The sequence below is a fragment of the Macrosteles quadrilineatus genome, unplaced genomic scaffold, assembly GCF_028750875.1.
Source record: "Macrosteles quadrilineatus isolate MER2022 unplaced genomic scaffold, UCM_ALF_1.0 Scaffold_2__2_contigs__length_208266976, whole genome shotgun sequence".
In the NCBI taxonomy this organism is placed as follows: Eukaryota; Metazoa; Arthropoda; class Insecta; order Hemiptera; family Cicadellidae; genus Macrosteles; species Macrosteles quadrilineatus.
Window position 1 is genome coordinate 30,725,026 of NW_026542595.1, and position 27,051 is coordinate 30,752,076.

Below are 27,051 nucleotides of genomic sequence, written 5' to 3' on the forward strand. Positions count from 1 at the left end.
TGTTTATCTTTGTATTTTATTTATGGGTTGTTTAATTTTTTACATGAAATAGAACGTGGATAGTTTGCCTGTATAAACTATTTTATGTTAATCAACCCAATATATTATTTTAACCAAATGAATGTTTTACATTAATTCGAGTTTCATTTGAAAAATAAATAGTATACGAACTGGGCAATGCTGATAACCTAATAAGCAGCTATTTATGATATTTAGATAATTTGCTCAAGTATATTCCTATATTCGTCGTTTTTTTCATTACATTTGTTGTATGGAATAAAGATAGTCACTTAGCCTACATGTAAATCACGCATCAGCAGTTGGTCGCATTTCACGAATCTTTGACCCATACTGTGAGTAAAAGCTGTGTTTACATCGTATATATAAAGTTGGGCATACTTTGTTCAATGTTAGAGGGTATTAACGGTCCAATTTGATGGAAAAGGAGTCGTGGATTTAGAACTGGCCATTTCAAATGCAGATTTGTATTATATTTTACTCAAATAGTTTTTTGTCTCTTTTGACCCTTAATACTTTTTTTATAGTCGCTGTTGATAAGATTTTCCATAAACTCAAAATGTTGATAAGTAGTTCATTTTACCTTCCCCTTGTGACAACATAAGAAAAAAATATTTGTGTCCCAGTTAGTCTGTTCTGACTCGAAATTCATAGATTTGCAGTAGCCTACTGACAAATCCAATCTAACGACCCCAATTCAAAAGAGTTGGTATTTTTTAGAAGGGACTTCCAGATCACATTTAACACCATCACTGCTCTTTACCTTTTTAGTTCGATGGTTCTCTACATGTTTTTTTTTTCGTTCTGTATGTCTCTTTACGCCCGGTTAATGATTACCTTTTCTTTTTCTTTTTGTACTTTTCACATCCTGGGGTTAATGATTAAGTTTTATATCACTATAATGACCCGAGTCAACATTGCCATTAAACATCAAGTCAGATACTTCTTCGCCAGAACCGAAATCGTAAGTCACAGTTTCTCAAGCAACTTCCCTGTGTAGGCCTACTCGAACAAATATAGTTAGGGTGTAGTTCACTGATAAATTACAGTTCCAAATATCCCAGCGTACTCGCTATCTCGAGAAGGTAAAATTTGGACGTCGAACACTGATCTTGAGTAAGATTGTGTATACACTTACGATAAAATTCTTGTATGTTTACCAATCATTAGCAATTATCTGTACAACTTGCAAGCGGATTTCCCTATGATTGTTCTGGTGGCTATAGAGAATAAATTAGCCTATATTGATCAAAACAATAAGTTTCCGTCCCCTACTATGGGTATTATTTCACATTCCATACTCAACTTAAACTCAATTACCACTTTCCTTCAGATCACTTTGCAGGAAAACTAAAACATTTTTGTGTCCCAGTTAGACTGTTCTGACTCGAAATTCATAGATTTGAAGTAGTGACAAATCCAATCTAACGACCCCAATTCAAAAGAGTTGGTATTTTTTTGTAGGGACTTCCAGAGCACATTTAACACCATCACTGCTCTTTGCCTTTTTAGTTCGATGGTTATACATTTTTTTTTCATTCGGTATGTCTCTTTACGCCCAGGTAATGATTACCTTTTCTTTTTCTTTTTGTACTTTTCACATCCTGGGGTTAATGATAAAGTTTTATAACGCTATAATGACCCGAGTCAACATTGCCTTTAAACATCAAGTCACATAGTTCTTCACCAGAACCGAATGGTAAGTCACAGTTTCTCAAGCAACTTCCCTGTGTACATGAAAAAAAAATTCACTGATATATTGTAGTTCCACGTATCCCAGCGTACTCGCCATCTCGAGAAGGTAAAGGTTGGTACCACTGAACGTCTAACACTGATCTTGAGTAAGATTCGTCACCTACTATAAAATGTTTGTATGTTTCCCACTCATTAGCAATTATATGTACAACTTGCAAGCGGATTTCCCCATGATAATTCTGGTGGCCGTAGAGAATAAATTATATTGATCAAAACAATAAGTTTCCGTTCCCTACTATGGGTATTATTTCACATTCCATACTCAAACTTAAACTCAATTACCACTTTTTCCTTTAGATCACTTTGCAGGAAAACAAAAACCATTTCAAAAATAAGTTAACAAATAGGCTACACTTTCCTTGATCAAAATCGCGTGTTTATGAACAGAAACTTCAAGTTTAATAATTGCATACTTAAAGTGAGGTTATAAAAATAATAACAAATGTCTGACAAACATTAAACAGCTGACGAATAATTTATAAACTGTGTATTATATTCTTCAATAAGAATTTATTGACTCGACCTTTAAAGGGCTGTAGGTCGTAGCCCTTAGAAAAAACATAAATTCTAAGGAAGTTCGGCAAATCTACACACTATCCCCTTTAATTTGAGACATAAATCTTGTAGATCGGTCCAGTAATTACTGAGAAAACAGTGTTACAACTGTGTATTAAATATATAGATACCAACTAGCAACAGATTGATAGGCCAATATCTACAAAATAATTATAGTTGGTGCATGGCATTACCTTATGAAGTTATACATTTTTGTCATACAATTAGGAGCACTTGATATACGTTTTTAGGATATACAAATCATCCTCAGGTATCAAGAGATAAAATGAATATCAGAATAAACGTCAGTAACAAAAGCAGTTTACTGCAGATTATTGTTAGCAAATCGGGATTCAGTGTTTAACGTTCAAAGCCCAGTTCCGTAAATCAATTTCGGAAACCGATTGAACAAAGAACAATTCTACCGCGTTTGAAACTCTTCCTTTATTTAAGTAGGTAAGGTTTTTCATTTATTGTAAAAGAACACTTTTAACTTAACAATATATGCATACATGGTCTTTTAATGATAAATAAACGGTATCAGCATTCTGACACATACTTTCTCCCATAAGTTTGTCAACAACCTTTATCATATTGTGTAAGCGGTGAGAGTAAATATACGGAATTGGGATTAGTATAATCTTGTTCAGAATTTAAAGGACTACATACAAAATTTTTATCAAAATCGTTTGTTTGGGCCAGTTTTGTGAAAATCCGATTTTTCCGTTATTTTATGGGAAAATAACATAATTTACAATAACTTTTGAACCATATTTTTTACAGAGTTTGTTTAGAATATAAAGGACTATAACATAACAAATTTTTATCAAAGTCGTTCGGGCCGTTTTTGGGAAAATCCTATTTTTCCGTTATTTTATGGGGTTTTATGGGAAAATTCCCATAAAAAATTAATTTTTTTAAATGAAAAAAATATCAAAACTTTAAGGACCATAACATACTATGTTAAATTAAAACCGGATTTTTTTTCTAAAATCCTATTTTTCGTTATTTTACGGGGGTTTTATGGGAAAATAACATAATTTACCATAACTTTTGAACCGTAATTTTTACAGAAATGGAATTTGTACCATTTTGTTCAGAATGTAAAGGGCTACAACATACTAAATTTTTATCAAAATCGTTCGGGCCATTTTTGAGAAAATTAGATTTTTCCGGTTTTTTTTATGGGTTTTTATGGGAAAATCCCCTTTAAAAAATCAAAATTTCAAAAAAATGAAAAAAACGCCTGGAGATACCATGGATTAGAACCTACATACCAAATTTCATCGAAATCGGACCACAGGTGTAGTCTCTAGCTCTGTACACATCCAGACACACACACACACAGACACACAGACACACACACCCACACACACACACACACACACACACACACACACACACACACAGACATCACTTCGAAAACCACTTTTTTGGGTCCAGGGGGACCCAAAACGAATATATCCACTCAAAACTCAAACTCGAAAATTTTGACGAAAACAATACTTTCTCCATATACTATGGTATAGGGGGAGAAAGTAAAAAACTAGTGAACGCGCTGAATGATTGAAAATAATAGCAATTTAGCAGCGTTTGAGGGTTGGATACGGTTTAGGTAGAATGTTTTAAGCGAGACAAAATTATCTGTAAATAAGAAACTATGCTAAGTCATACACACATTCATCTTGTTTTGCTGTCAGATTTTAAAATTGAAAGCTTACCTCTCATTTTATGATGAAACACAAAAAAAGTTGTATTGTATGGCTTTCTTCTAGTGCAAAACCAGATAAAATGTTCATTACGAAATCGTCAAGCACTTCTTATAATCGATTGCAACAGTTAGTAAAAATATGTTACACAATTCTACTCAAACGCTAAATATCTCAAACTAATAGCAAACTAAATTATTAAATTATAATTGGTTTCTATACATCCAGGAATTTTACTAACTATCAAATTATTTTGTTTAAAACTAGAGTAAAAGAGGACACTTATTATCTGCTAATTATAATTGATAATTTCTTGATATTTATTCCTAATAATTGAACGCTTAGTAATTAACTAATCAACGCATGGTTGAAACAGGTTGTTATAATGTATAAACCGATCCTTTGTTTATCATATTATTTATATGTTCAGTAGCCTAGTCACGTATACACAAAACTCTTAAACCAAGGTCCACAGTGTAAACTGAGGTGTTTATGGAGAACTCTTTACTTTCAATCCATTCGGAGTTCGATATTTTTTAACTTGCGAAAATGGAATCCACCACAGGTTCCATCCCCTATAAAAGTAGAAGCAAACTAATTTAAAAGATGCTCAGAATTCCAATATTTAGGTATAATCATCGACCATAATAACAGCGAAGAATCTGAAATCAAGTTGAGGCTTCTTTTAGCGGTAACAGATGTTACTGATCTCTGCAAAACCTATTTAAACAAAATAAAAAAATAAAAATAAAACTCTAGACAACCTAATATTAAAATTTATAGGGCCACGATATTACTAATACAGTAGTTACATACGGCTCAGAAACATGGTTTCTCACCAAACGAGATGAAAAGAAACTGATGATTTCTTTAAATATAATTCTCAGACCAATATATGGTCCAATAAAAGAAGATGGAACTTATAGAACCAGAAGGAACAAAGAGCTATATTAACGAAGAGCCAAAGACTTCGGTAGGCAAGACATGTGTATGTTAGACCCAGAGAATCAACCCTCAGAGTAGGCTGGGTGGGGTGCCTACTGGCAGAAGACCGTCAGGACGACCAAGACTGAAGAGACATGATTAAGTTGACCATAACAGAGGAGAAAATGGATGGCAGAGAATGATGGTGCAGAGCTGTTGGGGAGGCCAAAACCCTGCTTTGGTTTGAGTGGCAAACTAGGTAAGAATTTGAGGTTGGTTGTTACATTTCCCAATTTTTCCAAATATCGGAGGATTGAATTTTGTTTTGTCTTATAAAACTAAAAATGAATTAGGTTTTCAAAATTTGTTTCTAGACTTAACTTTCTTGTATCACAAATCACCTGAAAAATTTACATTTGACAGTTCAATCAACTGTCTTAATTAAATCTCTGTTCAATCAACTGTCTTAATTAAATCTCTGTTGATATTTTCCCTACAGTTGTTATAAAGCATAGAAATATTTAGTCTTTCAAACACTTAACAACACGTTTTAGGTTAGATTAAATCCAAGCGTTGAACGAAATGGGAAACACTGCAACAGCTGATCGTAGTAGTAGTATCTCTAAGTGTTGCCAACCTATTTCAAAGCGTACACGAATTACGTGCATAATAAAAGCACGCTGTTTTGTGTTGTTTGGTTGGAATACTGGTGTGCGGAAAAAAACTGTGCGGCAAAAGTAAAAGATGTGTGGTAAAAGTAAATAGATGCAGCAATTAGCAACTTTCTGTGCTATAATCAATGCATGGAAGGCCACTTTGTCAGGTGACTGTTGGAAAAAACATTAGTTTAATTGTTACCATTTGTTGTTGTTGATTTGTTGTTGTTGACATAGTTTGAATCAGCAATACATTTTTTGTCTTTATTGAGAAGCATTATTTAATTATTATTTAATAAAAGTACTGAGTGGAGTTTTAGAAAGCTCAAACATTCGTCATTTCAATGTGTTGACATGAACTTACACCGTTAATTTATAGCCTACAAGGTAAACACATTCTCAGCAAAAAGGAAAGAATGCTAGGGGAAAGGCAAGAAAGGGTCAATACATCCCTCACTTTACGGCGTATGTGCTCAGGTTGTAGAGAGCTCGTAGACGTGGTCCAGAGATGTAACTATAGCCTTTAACTTGTTTACTGTTGGCTCATACCCTTTATTTATAAAACTAAAAATATTTATAGTGTTATTTGCCATCCATAGCTTTTTTATAACATGAAGCAAAACCATGTAAATTTAAAATGTTCATTTGCAAATCTTTAGCTATCTTGACAACAAGCAGCCTATAAGTGATTCTTGTTTTCGCATTCTTTACGTTATTCTCTTTATAAACACTTTAATTCATTCCTCCCTGTTGAAAATGTCAAGATTCCTCAACAAAAACTATTGTTAAATTGCAATATAGAATAAACAAAGATGATTGTGTTATTTTCCTAGTGGTTAGCGTGCGTCTCCGACTTCAACCCAAGAGGGACGGGTTCAATTCATTTCATATCTGTAACACTGAGACCGGGGTTAGACCGCTTTAACTTCAAGTGATTTGCCTTATTTTCACACAAAATACCACCATTTTAAACAGTTAGAATCAAATGTTTTATAACATTTGTACATGGTTAATTTAATCTAAACCCTTAATATGGACAAAAATCAAATGAACCATTAGTTTATCAAGATAGAAGTTCCTCATCATTCATGTTTGATTGATAAAACAATTAATTCTAGATTATCGTGTGTAGAAATTTAGTACTTTCCATTCCAGCTAAAGTTTGAAAATGTATTGGTTAACCTAATACACGTTGTATAAGACTTTTCACAACTGGCAGTGAATGTAAGTAGGTATCAATACTCATTAGGCGTTTTCAAACTACGTCCTTGATATTATCTAAACATTAAAAGTGAAAGCCCTCACTCACTCATTCACCACTAATTCTCCAATTTATCTAGGCTGAAAATTATCATACTCATTATACCGGTTAAAATAGTGATGTTAAAAAGTTTGACTTTACCAACGTGATTCACCCTAGCCCCACCGTTGTTTTTGGCCCTTAAAGTTCAAGTGTTATTCTTATGAACATTAATTTAAATATCATATACTATCTGTTAAATAATAAAACCCATTGTCAAGCTATGTTATTTTAGTTTGGTAAATAAAATAATTTCCCAATCTTTATAAAACAAATACAAGTTGATATTTTGAGAATTACCAAAGGTATGACATTTTTAAACTGTTTATAAATCTTCAAATTAACCAACAAACAAATCCAAACGGTATGAGAAAACTTATTTAACAGTATTTAACTTATTTTCCCTGAAGATTCAACAAGACTGTAATGAATAAGAGGCTACACTTTATGTAATTTAAAATATTTAGAGTCCATTCCGGCAATAAAAAATATAATATCAGAGTGTTCAGTGAAATAAATAGAAAATTATGTATAAATTTGAAGTTTTAAAAACAATAGTTCTACATAATGTTGTTGTACCGGTACATATTTTAACAAGTCACCTTTATAAAAAAAAACCAAAATACAAAAAAATCTTAAGACTTAAACATTAATTTAAACCCATTTTGTAGGTGAAAAACTTAACAATATTTACAATATTAATGATCTTTTGTCAATTAACAGAATTTAACGACATAGTACCTAACGTAAAGCGCGAAGCTAAAATTCCCACCGATCCGTTTCGTAAGTATTTGGCTACTTTCAGAATGGCTATGTTTGCATTGTCAATGTTTGCATACTACTTTTCAAATTATACATATTTGGAGGGCAATAATTGTAAAATAATCAATCGAAGTGAGAGTCCTTTGATGAAGTATGGCCTTTGTAGAAGTGAGTATGACACCTGAAGGCATAACCTCTCTGGTCAGAAGTACTCCTTGATGTTATATAAGTTAACTGTTATATGTGCACTAGAGAGGTTCACCCAATAGTGCGTGCATATTGTGATTATTGTATTAGCATTCGTACAGGAAGGTAATAAACATTAGTAAATGTTTTCTAGAATAAATTATTTATGAAATAAATTACTCAAATTGGCTGATTAATAAATAATTATACCAAAGACCATACACAAACTCACGCAGAACCAACAAAATGTTTGCACTTCTTGGTTTAATTATTACGTGAGATGATTAAATAATAAAATGATTTTTATTTATTTCAATTTCGTTTTTGCAACCATGTTTAGCATACAAATAGACTTCCCTGCCTAATTTCTGATAGGACGCTTTTCAATTTCACCGAAACGTTCTTCTTGAGGGTCGCTGGTCTTATTATCATTTATTTTCCATCCTGACCCATAGAACCAGTATACGTTTCAGCAGGAAAGTATAATCTCATTTAGATTAAAAACGATGTCTATAAAATAACAAAAAATAACATTTTAGTATTAAAATAAATTTCAGCGGTAACAGGAAAAACCATTAAAACACATGACAGGGTTCTACTTGTGGTTCTACAATATCTTTCTTTCTATATACTATTTCAAACAAGTATTTAATAACGTTTAATGTTAATGTTTGAGGCTTTGCCTAAGATTAGTTGTTGATTCCAAATGTTTAGCATAACTTGAACATTCGTAGTCAAACATTACGTAAGTGTTTGTCCCCTAGCAATACACCGCGACATTGTATAGGCAGCTACAAAGCTGCTGTTGGTTACCGAGGACATTGTGTTTGGTAATTAATTACCTCCAAATATGTCTTTGAGATTGTGAAGACTGACATTGTAATATCAGCAAGACAATAATGTTACATTAATTAGAAAATTAATCATTTATTTTAAATATAGTTTATTTGTATGCTTACTAGAGAGTAAATTATATTCAGGACGGCCCTTTTAAAAGCAATATATTATTTGTATCCAAAACAATATCCGAGAAAAGCATTTAGATAAAAAGAAAATGTTTAAATTAGCAAGTATATTAAAATCAAGTTTGAACACACGAATAATTACTACTGATTACTATTTATTCTTTTGCTGCAACAAGTAACTTAACTTGCATCATAAAATAATACAATTCTCCAACTAAATGTACCTCTTGTAAATAGATGTACCTTGTAAAGTGCTCTTTATTACAGATTATTTTTTTAATCATCGCTAAGTGGATCTGTTTACTTATACATATATAAGCAAGATTTAACAAATTGCTACAAAAATGATTTTATGACTTACTAATAACAGTTGCGTTTTTAGTGCGTAGCCTACAAAACAAAGATTTATTTCGTTAATCATCTCTTTATGAAACTTCATGGGAAATTGTGTAATATAAACGTCAACCGAATATTTATTTTTATTCTTGTCGTCAAACGAGAACAGTGACAGTTAAATTATTTGTGATTACATTTGCAGATTGTTCTGACTGTCAGATCTGTTTAACCGAGCAAAATACGAAGTGATGGGAGTCTCTATTGTTATAACTGATTGAATTATTTTAACAATATACTGAAATCCACAGTGATTTACGTAGGCTGTAATAATTACAGCTTTTTGATTAGTTTAAAATTGTCATTGAACGCCTATAATTAATGTGTGGCTTGTGTAATTACAATTTCGGCAGATTGAATAATTTAAAAATACATATTGTATTATGTCAACATTTGCAGTTAAAACGCACAAAAACATGGGCATGTACATTTAGACAAGCTTGTCTACTTTTACAAGTAACAACCTTTAGCTAAAGGTATTTAAAAAAATTTAATTCTATGACATAGTTATGGTATACTGTTTAGTGGATATAGTATTGTTAGTATCCATTATTATAATAAATCTGAGTACTAACATGTACTATTTTAATTCCTTACACATTAAAGCATTGCGAGAATAAACATTACAAACTCATAAACTTGTACGAATCCTATTGCTACCTATAACAAACAGACAGTAAGTATCAAATTTCCTACACAATCTCAATAAACTGTGTTTATGAGTAATCTGGCTTTACGTACAGGTTTATTGAATACTTGTTCTCTCTGGAGCTTGTCATATTAAACCTTAAGGTGTAAAGTAATATTTATCTTATTGGAGTTCTAACAAGTTATCAACAGTATTGTGTTACAATTGTAAACATTGATTTAAGAAATAGCAAACATCCTATCGTTTTAGTTAATAACATGTTTTTACTATCGTTGTTGAGTTTAAACTAGTTAAAAATATTGTTTATTTATCATGCATAACTAAAAACACTTTTCTTAATCGTCAAAACCTTCTTAGTGTTATTAACACGAATCTTGTTTTTCTGTTTCAACGACCAGGATCTAACCACTTTATAAGGATGTTTAAATAAGGATGCAGATAAGGGCTTTCGAGCTTAATAAATAGTTATTTGTGTAACTAGTACCGTTACTATAAAGCATATAAAGAATTAGTCTTTCAAACACTGTACAACACGTTTTTAGGTTAAATCCCAACATTGAATGAAATGGGAAACGCTGCACCAGCTGATCGTAGTCGTAGTCATAATATCTTTAAGTCTGGCCAACCTATTTCCAAGCGTACAAGGATTACGTGCATGATAAAGGCACGCTGTTTTGTGTTGTTTGATTGGAATACTGGTGTGCGACGAAGTAAAAACTTTGCGACAAAGCGGCAAATTTAAAAAGTATATCATTGGAATTATAACAACATGTAGAGTAGTAACTGTCGTGCTAAGATTCACAAGCAATTTTTTTTTTATTTTACAACACACTCGCTCACAAGTAAGAGAGTATCAGAGTTATGAATTCTAGATGTATGAAACGTCAAACTAATGTAGGCCTATATAACATTAAAAGTAGTATTTTTTTAAATCAGTAAACCATGTTTTAAGAAGTTCGTAGGGGGTCACGTAAGCTGTAAAAGTTAAAATGATTTGTAAACGTGTCATTAAAAATTAAAAATGGTTATGACCTGAGATGCAAAGTAGCATGTGATGAGTGCTTGTAATATATGTAAGGGCATGTGCTTCTGATGAGACCAATGAGATGTAGGAGCTCGGACCTGCTGTGAGATACGTCTGTAATTTGATGTTACAATACACAATCCACTTATGTTGCTGACCTTAATTTGTTAGAATCTGACACGTATTTATTTAACATTGAAACCGATTAAATAAATGTATATGTATATTGATTTATTTGTTTAGTTTTGCTGTGTACTTTGAGATTAACACGCCTACAAACTGAAATGAAATGATCTTATCTTACTAATATTATAAATTTGAAAGTTTGTGTGTGTGTTTTTTGTTTGTTTGTTTATTTGTTTGTTTGTTTGAAGTTCAATCACGCATAAACCACTGGACGGATTGGGCTGAAATTTGGCATGATGATAGCTTACATTCCCGATTAACATATAGGTATATTATCATCTCAAAAATCCTTTCGGTTTCCGCCCCAGTGGCTCTGCAGTTCCTCATGTTAACCTTATGAGTATTCATATTTAAAGGGAATTAAAGCATTTAGTCAGCTGTTCCAACTAAATAAGTTGGTTCTCTGACATACAAAACCATAAAAAAGTTATAAGATTTACCAACAGGGTGCTGCATTATAATTATTTTTGAATTTACGTAAACAGCTATTGAACTAATCAGCAACAACAAACTGTGATACGCAATGAGAACTGTCAAAGTAGGATTGTTTACAGTTATTTTTTATGTCAAAGCAGCATATATGAAATCAAATAAAATGTAGGTTTTTGTTAAGCCACCCTGCAATGATTTTATGTTCATTTACAGTTATGTTAATAATTATGGCTTATTAAACATGTACTTATAACATCATAGGCTCATGACCCACCCTCTCGCAGAAAGTCGTTGATTAATTAATTAATGAGCATTGTTTCTCTCTGTATACCTTAGTCGACACAGGCTAATGGACGAGTCTATGGGGCTTGGTTATAACACAATGATAAGTGACGCCACAGGGAAATGCAAACCTCATATTTTCTCGTCGGTAAAATATATCAAACATAAAATTACACTAGCATTGATTTCAGATCAGTGGAAGTCAGTCGAGCGAATCGATCCGGTTTTATGTATTTGTATGAAGTAGGACATTTAAACTACGTTTGCAGATAAATAAACTATTTTTTAACTGTTTTACATACGCTAATTAGTGACTGAAAATAACGTTTTGCTGGCCATGTCAGCTTTTATCGTCGTTTTGGGGACCCAGCACGTTTTTACATCCCTAAGGCCGCAAAATCAACTGTTCGCTTATTTACTAAAACAATAATGAATGTATGTAAAAAAAAATACCCCCGCCGCAGCAAACCTGCAGACTAAGCGAATTTCCATTTGCCTGATTGGATTTACACTAAAACGTCTCCTTAAAAATATCACATTCCTTATTTAAATAGAATCAGTTTAACACATACTTAGGTTTGCTGCAACAGGGAGGGTAAAAGTGTTTTTTTATGTAAAATGTTAATAGTTAGTAAGAAATAAAAACATTTTCCAAATTTGGGCAAAATATGTTAATAAACAAGCAAACTACAACAGTTTACTTATTCTCCATAAGAATAACATGGGAATTTTAAATTTACAATTTTTTGGAATTTTCTCCGTAACGATTAGGTGCATTATAACGCTTCAATATACTAAATTATTTGTTTTTTTAAGCTCTCCAAAATAGTTTAGAAAGAAATTGCAAAATTTTATGTATTTTGAGTCAAAAATGGGAAAAACCCATTTTTACCCCATAAAACCCCCCATAAACCCCCGATCCCATGGTCCGATCATGCTGGTTCGCGAACTCGTTCGAATAAACGTAGGTTTACACGTTTGTACCGAATTTCATCAAAATCGGATCGTTTTTGCTCGAGTTATCGCGCTAACGGACACATATATAAATATATATATATATATATATATATATATATATATGAATTTGAACAGATGGTGTTTTTGGCCTCTAGGGACCTCAAAACGAAAAAAAAAATCGGTCCCGGGTCCAGGTCTTACCATGAGTACTACGGTAATAGCTTATTCCCTATATGGGAAATTCGCTAACAAGCTGTATCCATAGCATTGCAATAGACTTGTTTTTTGTCACCGCTGCCTAGCAACTGTTTATTATTATTTTTGCTTATTTCTCAAATTATTTCTTCACATAACCTTAAAGTTGTAGTTGTGTTCACTGTTAGTGTATGTCATTATTGTGGTGAATCTCGAACTTAAAAACCATCTCGAGTCAGCAAAACCTCATTTTCAGCCCTAGGTACGAAATATACTATTCGATCAAAACTACGATTTTGTTGGTGATGATAAGTTTACTTGCACTGTTTAAAGCCAACGGTAAAACCGTGTGTATTTAATAGACTATTTCGACAAATATCGATTTGACAATATGCAAATTTGTTAAATAAACCAGTCACTCTAAACAGTTTTTTTTACCAATTTTTATATGGTTAAAATATTTTATTTTTTGCTAACGAAAACACATGAAATACGCATCTAAACACGATTCAGGCGTTACAATAGGATGAGAAGTGTTAAAAGTAAATAATAAAACTGTGGGTTTATAATTGGCTATTCAAATAAATAATACCAGGGACATTGTTCAATAGTGATTAATATGTTTGAGAGACAAAAATAAACAAACATACATATTTGTGATTTACAAAATAAAACGAATTTAATGTAAGCATTTAGTCAATGTTAAGTAATCACGCTATTTATATATCATTTTCTTCACAATGTTGTCATGAGTAATTTTATTGAACACTATTGTAACATATCCACACCCACAAGCATTGCTGACACAGCTAGCTAAAAGAAAAAAGTAAGGAAATATCTGCATTTGAAAAAATCATACCTAACGATATTAACATTTTGCAAATAGGCTGACTTCAATAATCATAAAAGAGATGGTACTAAATATTTATTTACTATCCATACCCGTGAAAATTATTTTAATAAGTGAGATATGAATATGCACATTTTACATTAAATTAACATTATCAGCTCCAAAACACAAGAAGTGTGTGGAGCTTGGGACAAGAGTGCGCACTTAAAGTTTAACCCCCCCCCCCCAACAAATAGGTTTAATGATTAACAATTGAAACAAAACTAATGGTTAGCAATCGTATGCTAGTTGATAACCAAACAACATTATATTTTCATAATTATCATTAACGTATGATTCAAAAAGTAATAATGTTACTAAGTTACATTAGCGAACTCTTGTGCCGTGGATGGGGCAAGAGTTCACACGTAATGGGGCAAAAGGAAGCACATTGTTTAGAAAGGTACGCAAGACATACTGGAACAGATTTTATAGGTACAAACACTCATTCAAGTAAATGTTACAAAACCCCTAAATTTAGCGTGTTCCTAGTGAAAGATAGTTCTTTTTAGCAGTAATCGCATGTGAATTTGCTCCGATTCTCATAATTAATTTAAACAAGCACCTTGCTCTCACGTTTAATTTTTACTTTAAATTTTTCACGTTTATTAAAACTCACGTCATGCACTTGCATGAAGTGAGGTTCTCCTCACTTCAACACCCACTTAAAACAATCCAATCCTCCTCTGGTGGTACAGTGAATTATTCTTCACACGCTGGGACATATAGGCCCAATTTTGGTATTTGATGTCCTTTGTTGTTCAATTGTTCTTTTATCTTTGGATTTTTTTACTAGGAGGTAAATTTCTACTTCTTTTATTATTTCCAGCTTTTTTAAACATTCGTTATTTTAATTAGAGTAGTTAAGCAGTCTAAAGCAACTCCTCTGTTGGCTAAATATTTGATTATTTATACCATGCAGGGAGATATTAATCACCAGTAAAATAAATAGTTTATGAAATAGATTACTCAAACGTGGCTGGTAAATACAAAATCGAAGCGAAGATTGTACAGAAACTCATGCATAATCAGATACAATAACCAACACATAGCTGGCAGTTCGTGGTTGAAATAGTTAGTGAGGAGATTAAACGATAAACACACATGTATTTTAATTTATTCCCAAATCAAATTTTGTATTAAAGTATTGTAGGCTATAAAAATTAGTTTTTCCCTACCTAATTTCTGATAGGTTGATTTTCAATTTCGGAGGAACGTTGTCTTGTCGAGGGTTGCTGATTTAATTATCTTTTCCTTCTCGACCCATGGACTCAATATTCGTTGATGTATATAAATGTAATAATATTTAGGTATTGATTGTTTTGAAAATGATAAATATACATAGCTTAAAGTAACAATATAAACGGGTAGATCATATAATTGTACGTATTAAAAGGCGGAAATAACTCAAAATTACATTATATGGCTCAATTTGTGTACCTAAGAAACAAAAAAGTTAAAATTAGTACTTATTTTTATAGCTTATCAAATTCCTTGAAAATCAAACATGTCAAAATTCTTTTTCACAAACGACCACGTTTTCTAAATATATAAAGAAGGAAAGGTTACAGTCTACAGTTGTACATTCCAGAGTTGAAGAAAGGAAATCCTTGTTGAACAGTCTGGTTTATCTGCAAGGTGGTTTTTTTTTTTTTAGAGGGAGAAGATTACTCATAGAACCTTTTTTTTTAACGAAACAAGAGCAGAGTCTTTTGGTTTTCACTTCCCCAGTCAGATACAGCATATGATAGATATGGAAATACCAAGCCATAGTACGCCGACAGAAGCGCCTCACTGAGGTTTGAAGAAAAAGCCGCAGTGGAGAATTTACTAGTGACACTTTCAATGTGATGATGAAATATCGGATTTTTGTCTAGTATCAAACTAAGAAACTTAACGCTTTGGGATGAGATCAAGACGTTGTCTTTAAAAGAACAATAAGGCCACAACTGTTTGCTATCGACCTATTAGACATGTGGACGTTCAACATTTGAAATTTCTCAGCGTTTTAAGTAAACTGATTTTGATAACACTATTGCAATAGACTGTTCGATTCAAGAAATGCTATTACCTCCAATGATTCCATAGATGGCTGGAAAGAGTGAGATTCATAGGCAAATAGTCAAGTCTTAGATGAGCTAAAGCTTTTAGGGAGGCTGTTTATGAAAATAAGGAAAAATGTTTGACCCAGGCCTTGGCACTCCACTCTTGAAAACTATGAAAACAAACTGCTGCCTTTTCGCCAAATAGGAAGCAAACAATCCTGCCCTACACCATCAAGAAATCATTTTCCAAAATCGGGCCAAAATCACTCAAGCTATCGCGTAGATGTATACAACTTTGAACGAATAGTGTTTTGGCCATCAAAACGAAGAAGTAAATCGGTTCCGGGTCAAGGTAAAAAAAATTGAAGAACACTATATATCAATCTAACTAAGAGTAGACAGTATTCAAGATGTTCTCATTATGCTGAACCTCATCCTTAACCACGACAAATATATTCATTGAAAATTGAATTTAAGAATGACCCATATTATGTTACTAATATCTCGGTGTATTAGTTACACGGCGTTGCCGTGTTTGTTTTTAATATTGAACGTCAGCTAAAGTGTACAGACAATTTATTTATCTAAACATAAAACATAAAAGATAAAACATAAAACGAGCGTCTTATACGAAAATAATAAACTTATTAGTAACAGTAAGTAAATATTAATTTTTGTGAAACCTTTTTAATCCCAATGATAGCCTACACTGTAAAATATTAATTAACCATTTTTATTGTCTACCAATTCGATTTTATCTAATTTTCCACTAGTCTTCGTTTATAACAAGATAGAATACACAGAGTAGTTTCAGGAACTTTTCAAGGATAATTTGTATAATTACACAATTATATTTGTTCAAAAGTACTCGTTTAAACAAGTTATTATTTAATTACAGTATGCTAAATATGAAGGCTCTGAATGAAACTAATTGTTGATTCCAAATGATCATATTCGTAGTCAAACATTACGTAAGTGTTTGTTTCCTAGCAACACACCGTGACATTTTACAGTTAGCTACAAAGCTGCTGTTGGTTACCGAGGACATTGTGTTTGGTAATTAATTACCTCCAAATATGTCTTTGAGTTAGTGAAGACTGGCATTGTCATGTTAGCAAGACGATGTCTTACTAACGTATTATTATTCAATAACCTGGTCAGATTATTCTATTACCTTGATTAGAATATTGTTTAAGTCTATGATTGATTTGCAAGCATATTAGAGGGCCAATTATACAAGCTGGTCCTAATTGAAAAAAATTCATTTCTTGTTTCAAAAAATACTAATACAGAAATTTAGATTTTCCTAACTTCTAATCATATTTGAACACTAAATTTTAAAGATTTCTATTATGTTTTACTGGTACAAGTAGGTTACGTGTAAATAAAATAAAGTTTACCAGTTAATTAAAATTAATTTAGACCTACCATTTTAGAGTGCTCTAACTACTTCACAGATTTAATTTTAAATTCAGAGCAACGTAGATCTGTATACTTTTATACATTTAGCAGCAAACGTTTCTAACCAATAGCACAGAAAACATACTACTAGTATGTTTTCTGTGCCAATAGGTACTTAATATGTGTGTATGCCATAGACAACAGTTACGCCGTTAGTGCATGCAAAACAACAACTGTGACTATGATTATCTTCATAAATCATTCCTTTATTATGTTTTTATTATTATAGCGTATGAAAATTCAAATGCCAATTTAATTCATGATGAGAACAGTGACGGTTAAATTTTTTGCGATTACAATAGCTGATTGTGTTGGTTTTCAGAACTGTTTAACTGAGCAAAATATAAAGTGAGGGGAGTTTTATTGTTTTCACCGATTAAATTATTTAAACAATAAACCTGAAAACTAAACACATTTATTCATAATCTGTAACTTATTTATGATTTAATTAGTTAATATTTCCATTACATACTCTTTACTTTTTTATCCCTTTATAATAATGTGATTTAATATTTACTAGTGGTCGCCTCGTGCTCGAAAACTCAACCAAAAATATTTAATGTGCAAAATTCTCTATTTTCAACCCCACATGTAAATAAAACATGTGATTGGAATTTCTAATTTTTTTTATTTTCCGTTTATTTTTCGTTGCTATTTCGTCACCAGGATGGCAAACCATAAAGCCCAGGTTAAATTATTTAATTTTGTAGTCATATTTTGTCCTTATTTTTGAGCCTATTTTAATTTATAAAGGGATTCTGCACTCCTACAGGCAAATCTCTTTCTAACAGTAAGCGTAGATTTTCTGCAGGATGCGTAGATGCACACGAGCATAGAATGAAGGTATTAAAGAAACATGCTTGACTATATAGATAGTATGTCTACGTCTCAGAATACAAATGTTTAAAGAATGAAAATGTTTTTAATTGAATGAATGGGCTTTATTCAATAAAATTCACAACTAATGAAATAAGTTGAAGAGTTAAGGCTAGCAAATAAAAGTATGATGATTACAAAGAGTTAAAATAAACAAACAACCAGCAATGTTCAACACCAGCTGAGGGTATTTTCTTTTTACCACATTCGTCAGGGATTTAATACAAGCCATGCCTTTAACAATGTAAAGGTGTTGTAGATTTGACGGCAGTCTATTCTGTATTGAGCTTCGTCTCTGTAATTAGGTTTTATCAATCCCTAGAGTGTTTTATGGGCTCTTGAGTAGCAATTTCTTGTAACACTTCTGCACTGGAATGAGATAAGTCTAATCTAGTGTGTTATTCTCTGACGTTAAACTATCCACAAAAGCTGTTACATCGATTGGTTTTCCACAAGGAGTTAAGTTCCATACATACATTGTTGTCCCACGCCCATCTGCATGGGCGTAATCACAGTTTCCTACAAAAGGTGTCACCTCCTGCACTACTGGTTTGTTTTAGAGTTACTGATAGGGTATATAAAACTTGTCCTGGAGTCATTAACCAAGTTGGTGTATAAAACACCATTATGGGATCTCCTGTGATGCCCAAACATTCGTTCATGTGGGGTACAATTTGTGTTAGTACAAACTACACAGCAAGGATAGTATGAAGTAAAGAACACGCATAACTAATTCCCCACTTCGTCACGTCAAGTTGATCATTTTTACAGTCAAGTGCTTTGGCTCTTCAAACTATACCATTATACTATTTTTTATATTTTTTTAAAGGTTGGCGACCTCTTTTGAGCCACCGTCTCACCGAAAACCTCACATTAAACCTCATTTATTAACTTCTAAACCTTCACATTAAGTTGAGGGTTATGAGAAGTAATTCGGATAGGAGCAATGTTGTTTGGAGCTAGGAAGTCTTTAAATTCTCTGGAAAAAACAGAATATCCCTGGTGAGAGTACGTTTAGCCTGGGGTACTAAACAATACATATATCAGCTTCAGCTCCCTTACAACTGTTTAAATAAACATATCAAGCCACTTGTACGCAAACACGAAGCGTGAGTACTCATCAATGATACAAATTTCTTGTAAAAAATGGGAGAGGGCCCTTAAAATCCAGGCATAGACGCTCGAATCATGATGCTGCTTTCACTAGTTTGCTATCATGTTTGAAGAATCCTGGTTATACTTCACAACATACTTTACATGGAGCTGTTATTATCTTATGCACGTCAAGGCATTTAAATTTAAACTTACAAAACATTTAAATGTCCAAAAACCTTGAAGGGAACATAAAACAAACACATCCAATTTATCATTTCAAACTGGTCAACATGTTAATGCATGAAGGACAAATAAAGACAAATACATTGGATTATATAGTGTAAGAAAGGGGATTAACCCCGTACCCACGGTGCTCATCTATGCAGACACTCTGTTCACATTACACTTAGTCGACCAGTTGGTGTGAACAGAGTTGAACAGTAGCATGAGCATCGATTTACAAATTCCTTTCCCAGCTGATGTGAGCTAGGCGATGACCGGTAGGGCTGACTTCCAAGAAACACCGTTAACCTATTAGCCACACACCCTATCGGTAATCAGCCAATGAGAAGGGCTAATGAAGAAGATGGAGGGGTCAAGACTCTTGGAGCTGGAGGATCTGAAGGAAAACATCGGAAAGATCACTACGGGCCACCGGAGAAAGAAGATCGGGAGTTTGGGAGTGCGTGTATCGGTGTGTGTGCTTCTGGGACAATAGACAGTATGTAGAAAGAATAAAATATCTAACTAAAACTTTGTCAAACATAAAAGTCATATAATTTGTCAGTAACTAATTCTTTTAAATTTTCAATTGATTTTCTTTTCTTGTAAATTTAACGTTGCAAATTAATTTATCTTATTATTGTTGTTTTTTGCTTTTTCAAAGTTTTCTTTTGCTGTTGTAACACTTTTAACTTTTGTTGTTTTCGTAAATTTAAATTTTTGTTCATTACACGTTGAGTAACACCCTTAAGCAGTCTTATGTCTCATTAACCTAACACCTCTTCACTAAGCTAAGCGAGTGTAACATTTTAGGAAACTTAAACTTAAAGTGAGGCATGGGACTCGCATGGTGGAGGCGCCGGGTAAATTTTTGTTCATTACACGTTGAGTAACACCCTTAAGCAGTCTTATGTCTCATTAACCTAACACCTCTTCACTAAGCTAAGCGAGTGTAACATTTAGGAAACTTAAACTTAAAGTGAGGCATGGGACTCGCATGGTGGAGGCGCCGGGTAAATTTTTGTTCATTACACGTTGAGTAACACCCTTAAGCAGTCTTATGTCTCATTAACCTAACACCTCTTCACTAAGCTAAGCGAGTGTAACATTTAGGAAACTTAAACTTAAAGTGAGGCATGGGACTCGCAATAGATACAGAATTATTTTAAACAATGGATATTATAGTTGAACGTTTTCTAAAACACCGCTAGTTTACTTCAATCAACAGAACTTTTAGTATTGTAGTAACTAAATTATTAATACTAGCTTGATTGGAAAGGTTTCCCGAGTGGTAAAGCTGGTTGCACGATGTCTTGGCACAGAGTCTGTACTGCTACTTATCAACCTCACAAGTCACAGTGACTGGTCTCGGTAACACAGGAAGGGCAGGGCTTGTTTACTGAACCAAATCCATGTAATGGCGCATACTTCTGCTCTTGGTGTGTTCAGTCTTGCGTTAGAGAACGGACATGTGTGAAGCCTCTGTTTGATTAATGTCTGGTAGGAAACATGGAAGGAATATATATAAAATCTGCATTCATACAATTGGGATCATGGGTAAAAATAAAGTGAATACGACAAGTAAATAATACCTAATTTATCCTAATGCCTAAATGAGAGTAAAACTACTTTGGGAGATTGATAAAAACATATAATTATAATAATATAATATTATGCCTACGGCAAAAGGAAATGTTTTGTTGAACTAGTATATCTACTATCAAGTTTTTACTGTATTCTAATAGATATTGTTTGTTAGCGAATTTCCCTATAGGGCAGTAGTTATTACCGTATATGGTACGGTTATACCTTGGCCCGTGACCAATATACTTTTTCATTTTGATGTCCCTAGAGGACAAAAACACTATTTGTTCAAATTTGTATATGTGTATATATATATACACTATTTATTTTTAAGGGTTATGAACATTCAAATAAACTGTAAGTTTTATATTCTTATGTTATTAACAGTTTAAGTTCGCTTGTTTATAGATAGATTTTAATAAAATTTGTAAAGTTTTTTTTTAATTTTATCTTATACTATTAACATTTTACCAAAAACTCTTAATCCCTTGATCGTATCAGCAAACCTAACTACTGGGTAAATATATGTCATTTCAACAGGAAATACATTTATGGAAATACATTTGAGTAAAAATCTCATCAGACTGATTGAAATTCGCTTATTAAGCGGATCGGTTTGCTGCGGTGGGGGTATTTGTATTTGTAAGTGTCTGAATATAGTGATCAATTTATATGATTAAATTAAATACAAATTAGTTTTGTTTTAACGTGTTGAAATATGTTCATATAGTTTCAAGGATTAGTTTGAAAAAAAAAGTTTTATTAAAGTTACCTTAAATAATTACTCAGACAAAGTTTACAGATAGAATCAGAAAAGACCACTAATAGTTGTTGTTTGTTGAATCAATGCCTACATAGAAAGATATGAGGTGTGCATTTCTCTTGGGCGTCACACATCATTGTGTTATGGCCAAGCCCCCTAGGCATATCCATTAGTTTGTTTTAAATACGGAATACAGAGGGAAACAATGCTCATTTATTAATCAACTGAATTCTTGATAGAATAGGACAATTAGAACTCCTTGTTATTTGCAGCACAGCGAATGCCTATCGTGCTAATGTGTTGCACAACATGTACCGGGTGGTCCTCGTTATAACGAGTAAAACCGTAACATTTATGAATAGATGTTCCCAAAGATGGACGTTCACTGTGACATCCCAGTGGACCAGCGACTGTATTTGGCGCGATGTCGTACCGTCCCAGACAGTCACTTGTTCTTTAGAAATAAATTGAGTTGAAAGGATTTGTTTCTGTAGCGCCTTTGATGTCTCGCCTTCGAGCACAGCTTTAACAATACAATTTTTTCTCTTTCACCCCAAGGGGTTGGGTTCAAGATAGGAACGCACTGGTAAAACAAGTTTGTCAGGCTGACCGTGTATGTCATTGTTACGTAAAAATACTAAAGTACAAATAATTGCATAGTTGGATTGTGTATTGTAACATCAAATTACAGACGTATCTCACAGCAGGTCGGAGCTCCTACATCTCATTGGTCTCATCAGAAGCACATGCCCTTGCATATGTTACAAGCACTCATCACAGGCTACTTTGCATCTTCAGGTCATTACCATGTATGATATAACGTAATTTTTGCATCATGTCTACAAATTCTGTATTAAGCTCGTTATAACTTTCATTTTCACTGTAATGTTGTTAAGGCCTTTGTACTTTAAGAATTTCTAAATTCTGCCTATTGAAACAGGAAACTACAATCCATGATATTAGCTCTGAGGGGTTTTTGAAGCTTGTGACCGGTGAGCAATTACAATGTTTAATAATAAACGGTTTAAATAATACAACCTGAAGAAATTCGTAACTGTAAAAATAAAATTTTTAATTATATTGTAAACTATATTTGCCAGGATGCAGTTTCGCTGACTACTAGTTAGGCATTTTAGCTTCAACATTACTTGTACAAATTTAGTTAAGATTAAATATGACAAGGTCCAGAGGGAACAAGTATTCAATACACTTTAAGTTAAGCCTGGATAGCTTATAAATTCCATTGACACATTATTGAGAACGTCTCAGAAATTAGATCCCTAATTTTGTTTTTGTATTGTTTGTTGTAAGTAGCGTTAAGGTTCAAACAAGTATGAGGTGCCATTCTGAACTATCGCAAACCATCAATGTAAAAATGATAATGGTAGGCAACTTTCTCTATCGATATAAAAAGTTAACGAACAAATTAATGAAATACCTTATTATAGAATTGTTTTGATAAAGGGCTACTATCGTAAATATTGAGGTGAAATACAAAAATAAACTTACGGATATACTACGTACAAATATAGTACATTAGATGGGATGTGAACAAAATATAATCCATGAGTTAAATACAAAAAATTGGTTCATGTTCTTAACATGTCTTATTAATGTTACGCAATGGAAGTTTAGATATCATTGAGCATTGAGTTATCTTAAGTTTTTTTTTATTTTATGCGATGTTAAATGCTTAAAAATAAACAGTCTGTTGGCTAAAACATTAACTGAAAATGCTCAGAAATTTCCTGGATTTTGTATTTTAGTTTTTATTTTAGAAAACCTCCACTGAACTAAACTATGCAGTACCTTGACTACTCTTGAACAACCTGTGACTTGTGTGTTTATTTCATGATAGTATTTTAATCTTATAGTTAGCAGATAATAATATATCTGCTATTAAAATCTCAGTTATACGGCCTTCTCCATCTTTTTTAAGGATATCGTTCAATGTATCTTAACTACTACACTATGTAGATATTATAACAAAATGATTGAAAATATACAACATTTTCATCGTATTTAAATTGTATATCAACAATTATGTTAACCTATTATGTTTCATAGATATGTATTTTATTTTATGTAGCTGCGTTTTATAATAAATATTAGTGTTGATGCAAAAATTAAAGTCAAGCTGGAAACTTGGTAGGACATTAATTTATTCTAAGACTAACGTGATACATTTCAATAGATATAACACAGCACCAACGTTGTAATTAGACTTTTTTAAATTTTTAATTTCTTGAAACTTGTATCCGAATATAAAATATCCGTCACTTGCCGGGCAGACAGCAGCACTACCAATCCATCAATTAGGAAGCATTGGTTGAGAGAGTGTGGCTATTACGGTTAATTTGGAGTGGTATAACCATCCCATATCGATGTTGGCTATGATTATGGGCCGCAAATATTGAATCTTTTCAATCAATTTATACAAAATGCTGTTTCAATCATACTGTACGGAAAGCAGCAGTTTTTAGTTCTCTAAATCGTCCGCAAATTCATCGTTTTCGGGTAAATTCAAATAGGGAACAGAAAAACATATGGTAAATTTGTAGGTTCGCTGCACTTTGTTGTTTACGTAATTTATCGCGTACATATATAAAACATTGAACGAATTTTTGATTTCTAGGGACATCAAAATGAAGAAGAAAATCTATTACTTTGTATAACTTCAAATTAAATGGTCTAATTTTGTAAAGATTAGAAGATTATTTTTCCACAGTATAATGAAAATAATTGTTCATCACACGGAGCGCCAGTGTCTTTTTGGTACTTAAAGACGTTTTGCGAACCAAAAAGTAGTAGTTTTCATCACTAGGGCCCCCCATACACGTGACGATCTGCCGGGCGGTGAAAGCCGTAAGAGTACTCTATCGCCTTTTACAAGCGAGGCGTAGCCAAGCTTGGAAATACGATTAAGTACCAAAAAGACACTTTCGCTCCGTGTGATAAACAACTATTTTCATCTTACTGTGAAAATAACCTTCTAATCGTTACATAATTAGACCACATAATTTGAGGTTATACTAAGACGTCATCAATGTTTACATTTCTGTTGTTTACAAACATAACTTTAAATCCTATTCCATCCTAACCTACTAATATTATAAATCTGAAAGTTTGTGAGTTTGTGTGTATGTGTGTTGCTCAATCACGCATAAACTACGGGACGGATTGGGCTGAAATTTGGCATGATGATCGCTCACATTCCCGATTAACATTTAGGCATATTCTTATCTCAAAAATCCTCTCGGGCTCTGCCACAGTGGCTCTGTAGTTCCCCATGTTAACCTTATGAGTACTAATATTTAAATGGAATTAAAGAATCTTAACAGCTGGTTCAACTAAACAATTTTATTATGTGATGTTCAATAGCATTAAAAAGTTAATAGGTTTACCAACAGGGTACAGCTTTATTATTATTTTATTTATGAAAACAGCTAATTTGCAACCAAAAGGTGAGTGAGCGTAGCGAACGAACTTCAACCTGGAGGCGAGTTAGCGTAGCGAACGAGCTAAACCTGAAGGCAAGTGAGCGCAGCGAACGAGCTCCAACCTACCAAATTTTCTTAAATCGTGTCCTCTCCCATAACTGTAATAAGCCTTTTATACTTATATGCTAGCCCGGACGAAGGACGGGTACTCTGCTAGTATATTCATCTCTATGGTGATTTGCATAGTTTTCATAATGCATTGATACAATTTTTAGTTTAACGAAACGGACAAATTTATTATATGTTTTTTCTGTTCCTTTGAAGTTACCCAAAAACAATGATTTTGCGGACGGTTTAAAGAACTAAAAATGGCTACTTTCCGGACAGTATCACGGTTATAGTAGTATGTTTTCTGTGACAGTATGATGAAAACTAATATTTCAGCATTACTTTTCTTAGAGCAAAAGCTTCTCCATCATATTAAAATACTGATTCTGTGCCTTTATGAGACATTATTACAGAAGTAAAGTCCTTTTTTTAAATATATCCGTACCAATGTTGAAAACTACAGGTTCTTAGTTGTGGTATTAGTTAATTTTAAATGTAAATAAATATCCCATACAGTCCACATTACAAATGTAACTTAAAACTATACATTTAATAAAATACAACTTTTGAAGATTTTTATCCCAAATTCGTTTATTTTATTTGGTTGTGGTGTAATAACCACGGAGCTATGAATATTTAAAAGATAACCTCAATAAAATCATGAGTTTTGGCCTTTATATAATTTCATTGTAAAAACATATTGCCCTTTAAACTTTAATCTCTTTAAACTAATTAAGTTTAAACTGTTTAAACTTAATTAGTTTAAAGAGATTAAAGTTTAAAGGGCAATATGTTTTTACAATGAAATTATATAAAGGCCAAAACTCATGATTTTATTGAGGTTATCTTTTAAATATTCATAGCTCCGTGGTTATTACACCACAACCAAATAAAATAAACGAATTTGGGATAAAAATCTTCAAAAGTTGTATTTTATTAAATGTATAGTTTTAAGTTACATTTGTAATGTGGACTGTATGGGATATTTATTTACATTTAAAATTAACTAATACCACAACTAAGAACCTGTAGTTTTCAACATTGGTACGGATATATTTAAAAAAAGGACTTTACTTCTGTAATAATGTCTCATAAAGGCACAGAATCAGTATTTTAATATGATGGAGAAGCTTTTGCTCTAAGAAAAGTAATGCTGAAATATTAGTTTTCATCATACTGTCACAGAAAACATACTACTATAACCGTGATACTGTCCGGAAAGTAGCCATTTTTAGTTCTTTAAACCGTCCGCAAAATCATTGTTTTTGGGTAACTTCAAAGGAACAGAAAAAACATATAATAAATTTGTCCGTTTCGTTAAACTAAAAATTGTATCAATGCATTATGAAAACTATGCAAATCACCATAGAGATGAATATACTAGCAGAGTACCCGTCCTTCGTCCGGGCTAGCATATAAGTATAAAAGGCTTATTACAGTTATGGGAGAGGACACGATTTAAGAAAATTTGGTAGGTTGGAGCTCGTTCGCTGCGCTCACTTGCCTTCAGGTTTAGCTCGTTCGCTACGCTAACTCGCCTCCAGGTTGAAGTTCGTTCGCTACGCTCACTCACCTTTTGGTTGCAAATTAGCTGTTTTCATAAATAAAATAATAATAAAG